The sequence below is a fragment of the Schistocerca americana genome, chromosome 7 (genome assembly GCF_021461395.2).
Source record: "Schistocerca americana isolate TAMUIC-IGC-003095 chromosome 7, iqSchAmer2.1, whole genome shotgun sequence".
NCBI lineage: Eukaryota > Metazoa > Arthropoda > Insecta > Orthoptera > Acrididae > Schistocerca > Schistocerca americana.
Genome location: NC_060125.1, coordinates 399,024,500 through 399,037,850, shown reverse-complemented (window position 1 = coordinate 399,037,850; position 13,351 = coordinate 399,024,500).

Below are 13,351 nucleotides of genomic sequence, written 5' to 3'. Positions count from 1 at the left end.
TGCGTTTCGCTTCTCCATCAAGCATATTCGGGGAGGTTGAGCTGTGCCGGCACACGTCGGTCAGTCCATCGCCACATTGCGGCAGCGGAGCACCATCTTTGATGATTATCCACGCGAAGATCTTTGACCGGCCAAAGCGCGACAGTTGGAATCTACAGGCCGAGATGGATGGAGCTCTTGCGGGGCGAGACAATAGTTTACCTCCACCTTCTGGAGGCAATGGTAAACGGCTTTTTCAGAGCACTAACCTCATCCCGTGAGGACGGTGTTATGGTTTGGCTTTGGGGCGATGATACCCTGGAGAATAGGCTGTGTTGTATAACTTAAACTAACTTCCGCTAAGGACAACACACACACTCTTGCCCGAGAGAGGACTCGAACGTCATCGAATATTTTTCGTGAGATTCTTTCTGCGGAGTAGCCGCGCAGTTAGAGATGACATATTACAGACTATGCGGCCACTCCCGCTGGAGGTTCGAGTCCTCCCTCGCGCATGGATGATTTTGTTGTTCTTAGCATAAGTTAGTTTCAGTAGTGTGAAAGTTCAGGGACCGATGACCTAAGCAGTTTGAACCGTTGGGAATTCACGCACATTTGAACTTTTTTTTTTCTTTCTGCGTCTTCTGAGCCTTGTTTTGCTAAAGTCGTGGTGCTGCGACTAGTTTCTCCTTCCCAGAACGTCTACCGTGTTTGCTGGTTATTGGGGGTTCGCTCCGAAAGAACTGAAGTTTATTTTAATGGAAGCAACTCTGTTTCATTACATATGCTAGTCGTAACAGTTTACGTGTACGAAAGATGTACGGTCAGCGTTACGGAGCTAGTGGAGTTATGTTAATCGGAACTGCTTGTTTAAATTGGTCAAATATCGAGTGTCTTAGCGTGGACCATATTGAGGGCTGACTCTGTGTTATTCTTCCTTTTAAATACAGTGAAGTCTAATCTAATCAGAGCGTCTTTTCACTGTAATCATGTTAGTTAAGCATTAGTGAAAGACTTTCAGTGGGGTGAGGCTAATTTAATCACAGTGCCTTTTCTTTGTAATCATATTAGTTAAGCATTTGTAAAACCTTCTGATCGGATTGTAAGTCGACGTGCCCTGGGATTTTCTACAGTAAAATCTGCTAAAATAAGAAAGTACCTATCCTCTGGGCAGCCATTGAAACAAGGTTCAACATCTGTGGTTCGATGGATTAGCGGTCTGAAATAGTGGAGTTTACGGTGGTAAGAGCGGCCCTATTCGTTACTAATGGCTGGTGGCTTATGGCAAAACATATTAGGCGTCAGAGAGTTTGATATTTTTTTTACATTTCAAAATAGTGTTTAATGACTATTCTTCGTGCATAGCTAGGGCCAGTAATTGTTTGCCAATTAATTTTAGGGGCATGTAAGTCTTACTGGTGTCCCATTATTGTAACCAGAGTGCTACTGAATTGTTAAGTATTTTGTTTCGTGGGCCGCGGTGACCGACCGGTTCTAGGCGTTTCAGTCCGGAACCGCGCTGCTGCTACGGCCGCAGGTTCGAATCTTGCCTCGGGCATGGATGTGTGTGATGTCCTTAGGTTAGTTAGGTTTAAGTAGCTCTAGGTCTAGGGGACTGATGACCTCAGATGTTAAGTCCCATTGTGCTTAGAGCCATTTGAATTTTTACTTTGTTTCTTATCGTCATATTCGCTGATTGCGCAGAATTTATTTATTTATGTTTAGCTCCTAAATGATTACATTATGAACTATGACCTCCCTCTGAAAAGCAATGCATTGTTACTAGTCTTCTAAGGATAATTCTTAGTCTACTGTAGTTCACGTTGTGCGGGACCTGCCCTATCCACTAGCACGCCTGTAGGTGGCTAGTTCACATCAAGCACCCATCTCCGTCAGTCTGTCCCGTCTCTCACGGTGCTGAATTCTATCTGTAATAACTTGTCCGGTTCTGAACTTATGTCACGAACAGACGTCACGCATCACTTATGTTACCACTGTTAACTGTTACCAAATTAGCTGCAGTCATTAAAAATATTATGTTTAAAAGTCAATTGAATAATTTTCTAAACCATGAGGATTTTGATTATTAATATGCAGCTTAACTTACTTTAGATACCTGACAAAGATTGAAAAATTGCTTAATGACTTAATTATTTAAAAGATTTGGTTGTTGTCAATTGCTAATCTCATTTCCTCGTTCATATTCGACAAGTTATTTAATTTCCTATTTGTATTGACAGCAATATAACTGACGTCTTAAGGTTTTTTTACGTCTATTGAAATAAAAACACAATTTTGGATGGTATTTGTTGTAAAAGTAAGGGAAGACCCAAATTCCGTAAAAGCTACTGCCTTGCAGACACACGGATTTTTCTGAAGCGATACCGGGAAACACCGATGAGTCGAAAATGTTCTTTGCTCGGTCAGCTTCTGTACGAACCACGCGTATGTGATCACTCTTCTGAAAGCATGTGCACCAAAATTGATGCGGGATTAAAGAATGTATCTTTATGGATTATATCTTCTAAGAGATTCCTCTTTTATTCTGTAGCAACTCGTGAGCATTTTAATCTTTTGCGTGAAAATTTTATCCTCCCTGTAAAAGTAAAGATCACACAGTTCGGTCACACGTACCACCAGCGGGGTAGCCCATAGTCTTAAGCCTTACACTACGCTTGTTTCGTCTAAGCATTATCAACGCTGCAGAAATAGAAGGTACCCACATAATTTCAACATCGATTTTATTTGGAACTAGGGGAGTCGTACGAAAGGTACCTGCTAGCTAGCACTGCACTCAGGACAGTTGCTGTAGAACATACCGAGGACTCATCAAAAGTCGTAATTAACAGGTCTGATAGTCTCCTTGTAAGTTTTCCTATCACCTCCCGCTTGACCAAATTTTGTTTCGCTAAATTTTCATGTATATTTATCTTCCCCTAGCGCAAGAAGGTTGCTCCACATATAACCAAACATTATGGGCTGACTAATCTTCATTCCTTGCGACAAGAATACCTCGCCTTTGTCTTGTTCAGATCAGTGTCTCTTACTCGTCTGTAATTTTGTATTTTATTGTATTAAAGCGGGGATCTAAAATCGACAGAGAGGCTTCGTCCTACCGCAACCCTCAGTGGTTCACAACCCCACAACAGGCCGCAGCAGTCCACCCACCCCACCGCCGTCCCACATCGAATCCCGGGTTATAGTGCGGTTCGGCCCCCAGTGGACCCCCCGGAAACGTCTCCTAGCAGACGAGTGTAGCCCCAAATGTTTACTTGATAAAGTAATTTCGGTGTACGCATACGTGGAGACAGCAATCGCCGACACAGTGTATCTGAGGATGGATAAGGGGAACCAGCTCGCATTCGCCGTAGTATATGGAAAACCGCCTGAAATCCATCCACAGACTGGTCGGCACACCGGACCTCGACGCTAATCCGCCGGGCGGATTCGTGCCATGGACCGGCATGCCTCCCCGCTCGGGAAGCAGCGCGTTAGACTGCGCGTCTAGCAGGTCGGGCAAATCGCCTGTAATTTTACTCCCGTGCTCTCCTTTACTGAAGTTATTAATCCAGGCAATAGAAACATTTCTGAGGAAAAAGAAGGCTGATGTCTTCTTAGTCCAAGGAATAGCAGCTCACCGACTGAGAGTTGCTTTTATCTGCTGACAGATAAAAGTGACAGGTATTGCATCTCATTTCTACATCTAAAGCTACGTACATATTCGGAAGCCACCGTGCGGTATGTGGCGATAAGTACCCAGTACCACTACTAGTCATTTCCTTTCCTGTTACATTCGTCAACGGAGCCACGGAAAAACGGCTGTCTATATGTCTCCGTATCAGCCCTAATGTCTCTAAACTTATCTTCGTGGTCCTTACGCGAAATGTACGTTGGTGGCAATAGAACCGTTCTACAGTCAGCCTCAAATGCCAGTCCTGTAAATTTTCTCGGTAGGGCGCGTTGAAAAGAAGTGCCTTTCCTACAGGGATTTCCATTTGAGTTCTCGAAGAATCTCCGTTACATTTCCGCGTTGTTGGAACCTGCCGGTAATGAACCCATGAGTAGCAGGCCGCATCTGAATCGCTTCGCTGCCTTCCCAAACTCACGTGGTACTGATCCCGAACATCACTCAGCAGTGGGTAGCACTAGTGAGGTCGCTTTTGCAGATTAAAATTCTCCCAATAAACCGAAGTCGACCATTCGCCTTTCTCACCACAGTCCTAGCAAGCTCGTTTCATTTAGTATCGCTTTGCAAAGTTATGCCTAGATATTTAATTGATCTGACTGTGTCAAGTAGCATGCTAGTGATGCTTTATTACAACATTTTTCCTATTCATCTACATTAACTTACATTTTTATACTTCAGAGCTATCTGCCGTTTATCACACCATCTATAAATTTCCTGTAAATCACCTTCTATCCTCCTCCATTCACTCGACAACGACACGTACTCGTTCATCACAGCATCATCAGCAAACAGCAGCAGGTTGCTGCTCACACTGCCCGTCTGACAGTTTCTCTATGTAGAGATTAAAGGCGATCCTATTACACTTCCCAGTGACACTCTTGACAATACCGTTTCTCTGATGAACACTCGCCGTTGAGGTCAACGTACTGGGTCACATTACTTACGAAGTCTTTGAACCACCCACATATCTAGAGGCTATTCCTCAGGCTCGTACCTTAGTTAAGAGTCTGCAGTGGGGTACCAGTGGGGTACCATGTCAAATGCTTTCCTAAAATCTGGGAAAATAGAGTCACCTCCTTGTCCTTCACACATAGTTCGACGGAAATGGTGAAAGAGAATGGCAATCTGAATTTATCACAAGCAATGCTGCCTAAAAGCGTGATAATTTTTAGACAAAAGCTTTTTTCTCAGAGAAATTTACACTCCTGGAAATTGAAATAAGAACACCGTGAATTTATTGTCCCAGGAAGGGGAAACTTTATTGACACATTCCTGGGGTCAGATACATCACATGATCACACTGACAGGACCACAGGCACATAGACACAGGCAACAGAGCATGCACAATGTCGGCACTAGTACAGTGTATATCCACCTTTCGCAGCAATGCAGGCTGCTATTCTCCCATGGAGACGATCGTAGAGATGCTGCATGTAGTCCTGTGGAACGGCTTGCCATGCCATTTCCACCTGGCGCCTCAGTTGGACCAGCGTTCGTGCTGGACGTGCAGACCGCGTGAGACGACGCTTCATCCAGTCCCAAACATCCTCAATGGGGGACAGATCCGGAGATCTTGCTGGCCAGGGTAGTTGACTTACACCTTCTAGAGCACGTTGGGTGGCACGGGATACATGCGGACGTGCATTGTCCTGTTGGAACAGCAAGTTCCCTTGCCGGTCTAGGAATGGTAGAACGATGGGTTCGATGACGGTTTGGATGTACCGTGCACTATTCAGTGTCCCCTCGACGATCACCAGTGGTGTACGGCCAGTGTAGGAGATCGCTCCCCACACCATGATGCCGGGTGTTGGCCCTGTGTGCCTCGGTCGTATGCAGTCCTGATTGTGGCGCTCACCTGCACGGCGCCAAACACGCATACGACCATCATTGGCACCAAGGCAGAAGCGACTCTCATCGCTGAAGACGACACGTCTCCATTCGTCCCTCCATTCACGCCTGTCGCGACACCACTGGAGGCGGGCTGCACGATGTTGGGGCGTGAGCGGAAGACGGCCTAACGGTGTGCGGGACCGTGGCCCAGCTTCATGGAGACGGTTGCGAATGGTCCTCGCCGATACCCCAGGAGCAACAGTGTCCCTAATTTGCTGGGAAGTGGCGGTGCGGTCCCCTACGGCACTGCGTAGGATCCTACAGTCTTGGCGTGCATCCGTGCGTCGTTGCGGTCCGGTCCCAGGTCGACAGGCACGTGCACCTTCCGCCGACCACTGGCGACAACATCGATGTACTGTGGAGACCTCACGCCCCACGTGTTGAGCAATTCGGCGGTACGTCCACCTGGCCTCCCGCATGCCCACTATACGCCCTCGCTCAAAGTCCGTCAACTGCACATACGGTTCACGTCCACGCTGTCGCGGCATGCTACCAGTGTTAAAGACTGCGATGGAGCTCCGTATGCCACGGCAAACTGGCTGACACTGACGGCGGCGGTGCACAAATGCTGCGCAGCTAGCGCCATTCGACGGCCAACACCGCGGTTCCTGGTGTGTCCGCTGTGCCGTGCGTGTGATCATTACTTGTACAGCCCTCTCGCAGTGTCCGGAGCAAGTATGGTGGGTCTGACACACCGGTGTCAATGTGTTCTTTTTTCCATTTCCAGGAGTGTATTATAAAAAATTCGAATTGAGAGTGGATTCACGAATTATTCAGCAAACTGATGTTAATGGTTGTAGTCAACAATTCTGCGGATCAGACTTTTTACCCTTCTTATTTGGAGTGATTCAGCTCACTCTACCAATGGGTTTTATGCAATCTGCAATACCTTTAGATGCTACCAGCAATATTTTGCACATTGCCTGCTCACTACTCGCAAACCGTTAGCTCTACAAAAAAGTGAATAGAGCTTCTACGTAGGAAATTTAATGTTGTTAAATTTAGTATCGTCTTACATTTTTTCTGGACGCCATAGTTTTCGAATTATTTAAGGACAGCTTACAAAAATGACCTTCAAATGCGATTATCTTGAATAATTCGAGAACGGTGGCGTCCAGCAAAACGGTAACCCATTACAAAATATAACTACATTAAATTTCCTACAAAAAAAGGCCAGTTTATCTTTTCTGGAGAACTAATAGTTTGCATGTAGTGAGCTAGGGGGGCCCGCATCTCGTGGTCGTGCGGTAGCGTTCTCGCTTCCCACGCTCGGGTTCCCGGGTTCGATTCCCGGCGGGGTCAGGGATTTTCTCTACCTCGTGATGGCTGGGTGTTATGTGCTGTCCTTAGGTTAGTTAGGTTTAAGTAGTTCTAAGTTCTAGGGGACTTATGACCACAGCAGTTGAGTCCCATAGTGCTCAGAGCCATTTGAACCATTTTTTTTGAGCTAGGGGGCCATGCACAAAATCTCCTCGCAGGGGCATCTAGATCACCGTGCACACAGGAATCACCCGTGCTCTTTTTCAGTTATTTTGGTCTTGGTGCTGGGCGACACATGCAAGCTAAGTAAGGGGTCAATACCGTCTGTCTGTAACTTGTATGTAGTTTTCCTGCCTGTCCTCTTCTTTAGTTAAATTACTGATCCACACGGAAGAAACACCTGCTGTCAGAGAAGAAGGTCGATGACCCCACGATTTCGAAATACGTCTACATCTACTTGGATACTCTGCAAATCACGTTTAAGTGCCTTGCAGACGGTGACATTAGCACCTGAGCTTTTATTTCTACGTACTAAGCAGCGACAAACATTACACCACAATGCCATCAAATAAATCATTAATAATACCGCCAACAACTACAGTACAGACGAATATCGTTCAGCGGGGAGCGGCAATGTGTTCCAAAGTGGAACATCGTCCTGGAGAGCCCTTAGGACGGACAATACCGAGAAAACAACCACTGTACCGGAACTGGGGCCGTCCGTGAAAGCACCGGACCAATACACACATCGCCGGAACAAGTGCGTGTGCGTTTGCGGCGGCCCGACTCATTACCAGCTGCGTATCAGCGGCGCGGGAGCGGCCTCGCGTCATTAACAGTGGCCGCAGACAGGTCGTACTGCCGGCGCCGCCCACCGCTGTGGCCGACCGGTTTCTACCGCTCCCCGCACCCCTCTCCTCTACCCAACTCGACGTCCGGCTGGCAATTGATTGGCGGATTGATTGATTGTGTGATTGATCGCCATCGCAACCGAGATCAGGCGCGCCTTAAACTGTCGCGCTAGTGAGGTCGCGAGCACGACTCATCGACCCATCGATTATCGTAGCTTACAATGATGAATGGCTCGCTCGCACAGTGTGCCCTGAGATAAAATGAAATTCCCCTGAGTAGCGTGGGTCTCTCAATTCTTTTCCTCTTTTTCCCTTTTTCTGCAGGCTCATGGAGACTTGTTTGATTTGTTTTCAATTCTGCCGTAAACAGGTTCTGTTCGGTTTAAACGTAATTTAAATTCAGTCGGTCGGAATACGCTTCTACGACCATAAGGTTGCTACAGTGGGAATTTTATTAGAAATAATCATCAGAATTATTATGTCCACAAGGTATCATGGTTTAAAGAGCAGAATAAGGTTTTAATCAATCTAACTTAGTCGCCCTTAAGGCTAAAACGCTTTGGTGAATAAAGTCATGGGATAGCGATAAGCAGATGTATGATGGTTGAAGCATCTCGTACACAAGGTAAAAGACAGTGCGCTGGTGAAGCTGTCATTTGTACTCAGATTCATGTGAAAAGGTTCCCGGTCGTTGTGACCGAGCGTTTCTAGGCGCTTCAGTCTCTAACCTCCCAACCGCTACGGTCGCAGGTTCGAATCCTGCCTCGTGCATGGATGTGTATGATGTCCTTAGGTTAGTTCGGTTTAAGTAGTTCTAAGTTCTAGGGCACTGATGACCTCAGATGTTAAGTCCCATAGTGCTCAGAGCCATTTGAACCACTTTTGAAACCGTAAAGATTATTGCCGCAGGCTAGGAATGAAAAGACTTTAAACGTGGAAAGGTAGTTCGAGCTAGAGGCATGGAACATTTCATTTCAGATACCGTAATGGAATTCAGTATTCCGAGACCCACAGTGGGAGAAGTGAGCCGACCCTACCAAATTTCAGGTGTTGCCTTTCATCATAGACATCACTGTAGCTTACGAACTTCACTTAACGACCGAGAACAGTGGCATTTGCATAGAGTTGTCACTGCTTACTGACGAGACACGTTGCGTCAAATAACGCAGTTCTCAACGTGGAACGTACACTGCATGTATCAGTCATGACAACGCAGCGAAATTCAACGTTGAACGTTAAACGGCAAATGACGACCGACGCTAATGCCTTTGCTAACAGCATGACCTCTTCTGGCCTCGGGACAAAATCGGTTGGATCGTAGACCACTGGAAAACCGTCGCCTGGTCAGATGAGTCACAATTTCAGTTGGTAAGAGATGATGGCAGGGTTCGATTGTGGAGCAGGACCCATGAAGCCATGGACCCAAGTTGTCATCAAGGCACTGTGCGAGCACATGATGGCTCCATAATGGTGTGGGACGTGTTTACGTGGAATGGACTGGGTACTGGTCATGTTCAGCTATTTGGAGACCGTTTGCAGCCGTTCATTCATGTTCCTAAACAAGTATGGAATATGTGTGTTCGACAATCTGTCATGTCACTGGACCAAAATTGTTTGCGACTTGTTTGAAGAGCTTTCTACACAGTTCGAGCGAATGATTTGGCCAGCCAGATCTCCCAAAATGAATCCAATAGAACATTTATGATTTATGGGACATAATCGAGAAGTCAGTTCGCGCATGAAATCCTGCACCGGCAACACTTTCGAAATGGCTATGAGGCACCATGGATCACTATTTCTGCAGCGGGCTTGCAACAACTTGCTGAGTCCTTGCCACGTAGAGTTGCTGCACTACACCGACCAAATGATGGTCCGACACGATGTTAAGAGGTACCCCACGACTTTTGTCAACTCAGTGTGTAGGGATGTCGCTTACTGGTGACATTACGGTTGCTGCTAAATATTCGTCGTTTCAAAAAGAACAGTATCCAAATGAAATCACGGAAAGGTTTTTGAGTGTGTAGTGTCTTGTAAATGGATCTTCTGCGGGAAAACTTCGATAAGGGAGGTTATTGTTAGACGGAGTAAATTTGGAACAACTGAACTGAGCAAGGAAGCCAGGACGAAGATTAAGAATGCCATCTGTAGATATCACTTTGAAATCTCAGAGAATATACGGATCGTATAATTAGATCGAAGCCACAGTCACAGTAATGGGCTGAAGTAAACCTCAAGCAGCCAGAGATTTCGCAAATGTGATAGGACAGTAAATTACAAAACTAGAGTAACACAGTATGTAATCTATAGTTCAAACTACGTCTCCATCAACACTCGAGCATCCGAGGCACTATAGGTACCATTCCCTTTTTTCTTGTTGCATTCTCCAATAATACATGGGAAGCACACCTATCGGTAAGCCTCGTTGACAAGTCTAAACTTTCCGCTTTTCTAATTGTGCTCATATCACGAGACATACACAATATGGGCAAAAAGAAACCGCACGAAAAAGAAATTAGTCAATGGGACGGAAATCGATACATGTAATGCAGACGTTCGAACCAACAAATTATTCCAGTTCCAGCAAAATTTGATGATTTATTCGAGAGGAAGAGGTTCAGAGGTTCACAAATTGGCAAGTTAATAACACGTCACAAAAACAGACATAACGTCTGATGGGATACCGCAATCACTGGTTATACTATGTTACTTATAATCCGTCTTGATTGAAAAAATGTTTATTCACATGACCGGTTTCGGTTTCTCTAGAACCATTTTCAGATCTTAAATGACAATGATAGTAATGTACTATTTCACAAATGCAAAACTATTTCGTCCTATCCGATCAACATCAAATGTACCAGAACGTACCTAAAATTTCGGTTATAGGAGTAACCCGTCCACACACAGCAACCTTCACATGCTGCGTCACATTAAATTGGTTGGCAGATTGCACGTCATTTACATTAATTATAAAACATTTACAGACAGGTGGCGTCTGGAGCATTTGTTACATTAAATATGCACATACGGTATTAAGTAGATTTTTATAATTTGCTTTTATCTCTAAAAATAGTTGGATAAGATCTGTAGTTGTCGAGGTTAAAATCTGTACTTTCAAAATTAAAATACACAATGAAATGATCGTTTTTGTAGGATCTAAAACAAAGCGCGATTTCTATATTCATGGCGGTGGTGGAGACCTGTTTTCCTCCAAAAGTTGCCGTAGCGAACGGATATACGAGTAATGAGGTGATGAATATTTATAATACGATAAAGAAAAGGCAAATCAAACAAGTAGAACGACGTCAAGTCGCAGTTAAGAGGAAAAAAAGAAAAAATACGTGGCTATCACTTACAGTGGAAGCGTTACTGATAATATTGAAAGATGCTTTCGTAAAAAATGGTTCAAATGGCTCTGAGCACTATTGGACTTAACTTCTGAGGTCATCAGTCCCCTAGAACTTAGAACTACTTAAACCTAACTAACCTAAGGACATCACACACATCCATGCCCGAGGCAGGATTCGAACCTGCGACCGTAGCGGTCGCGCGGTTCCGGACTGTAGCGCCTAGAACCACGTGGCCACTCCGGCCGGCGATGCTTTCGTAAATCCGACGTTGAAATAGGGTTCCGAACAAATAACACGTTAAAATTGAAGCTCCGGCACAAAATACGTAATAGTACGAATAAATATCAGGATTCAGGTGTACATAAGATCCGATGTGATGACTGCTGTAAACAATACATAGGGCAGACTGGCAGGAACTTTGAAACTACACTCCTGGAAATTGAAATAAGAACACCGTGAATTCATTGTCCCAGGAAGGGGAAACTTAATTGACACAATCCTGGGGTCAGACACATCACATGATCACACTGACAGAACCGCAGGCACATAGACATAGGCAACAGAGCATGCACAATGTCGGCACTAGTACAGTGTATATCCACCTTTCGCAGCAATGCAGGCTGCTATTCTCCCATGGAGACGATCATAGAGATGCTGGATGTAGTCCTGTGGAACGACGTGCCATGCCATTTCCACCTGGCGCCTCAGTTGGACCAGCGTTCGTGCTGGACGTGCAGACCGCGTGAGACGACGCTTCATCCAGTCCCAAACATGCTCAATGGGGGACAGATCCAGAGATCTTGCTGGCCAGGGTAGTTGACTGACACCTTCTAGAGCACGTTGGGTGGCACGGGATACATGCGGACGTGCACTGTCCTGTAGGAACAGCAAGTTCCCTTGCCGGTCTAGGAATGGTAGAACGATGGGTTCGATGACGGTTTGGATGTACCGTGCACTATTCAGTGTCCCCTCGACGATCACCAGTGGTGTACGGCCAGTGTAGGAGATCGTTCCCCACACCATGATGCCGGGTGTTGGCCCTGTGTGCCTCGGTCGTATGCAGTCCTGATTGTGGCGCTCACCTGCACGGCGTCAAACACGCATACGACCATCATTGGCACCAAGGCAGAAGCGACTCTCATCGCTGAAGACGACACGTCTCCATTCGTCCCTCCATTCACGCCTGTCGCGACACCACTGGAGGCGGGCTGCACGATGTTGGGGCGTGAGCGGAAGACGGCCTAAAGGTGTGCGGGACCGTGGCCCAGCTTCATGGAGACGGTTGCGAATGGTCCTCGCCGATACCCCAGGAGCAACAGTGTCCCTAATTTGCTGGGAAGTGGCGGCGCGGTCCCCTACGGCACTGCGTAGGATCCTACGGTCTTGGCGTGCATCCGTGCGTCGCTGCGGTCCGGTCACAGGTCGACGGGCACGTGCACCTTCCGCCGACCACTGGCGACAACATCGATGTACTGTGGAGACGTCACGCCCCACGTGTTGAGCAATTTGGCGGTACGTCCACCCGGCCTCCCGCATGCCCACTATACGCCCCCGCTCAAAGTCCGTCAACTGCACATACGGTTCACGTCCACGCTGTCGCGGCATGCTACCAGTGTTAAAGACTGCGATGGAGCTCCGTATGCCACGGCAAACTGGCTGACACTGACGGCGGCGGTGCACAAATGCTGCGCAGCTAGCGCCATTCGACGGCCAACACCGCGGTTCCTGGTGTGTCCGCTGTGCCGTGCGTGTGATCGTTGCTTGTACAGCCCTCTCGCAGTGTCCGGAGCAAGTATGGTGGGTCTGACACACCGGTGTCAATGTGTTCTTTTTTCCATTTCCCGGAGTGTAGATTCAGGGGGCACACGAACTCTCAATGCAAAACAAAACAGCGTTTGGGGCGCATATGGTTCAAATGGCTCTGAGCACACTGGGACTTAACTTCTAAGGTCATCAGTCTCCGAGAACTTAGAACTACTGAAACCCAACTAACCTAAGGACATCACACACATCCATGTCCGAGGCAGGATTCGAACCTGCGACCGTAGCGGTCGCGCAGCTCCAGACTGTAGCCCCTAAAACCTCTCGGCTACCGCCTCCGGCTGAGGCGCATATGGCTGCCTTAAAGCACTCAGTCACGAACATTGAACAAAACTTAGAGATCCTACATAGAGATCATAAGCGACGGTTTCTTAATATTTTAGAAGAATTTGAGATATACAGCCACAAAAAGAAAGACCCGGATTTAATCCTCAATGAGCAAAGCGAGTTCAATCATAATGCCTATTTTAGTATTTATGACGACTTAGTGAAATGATCACTGTTGTGTACAC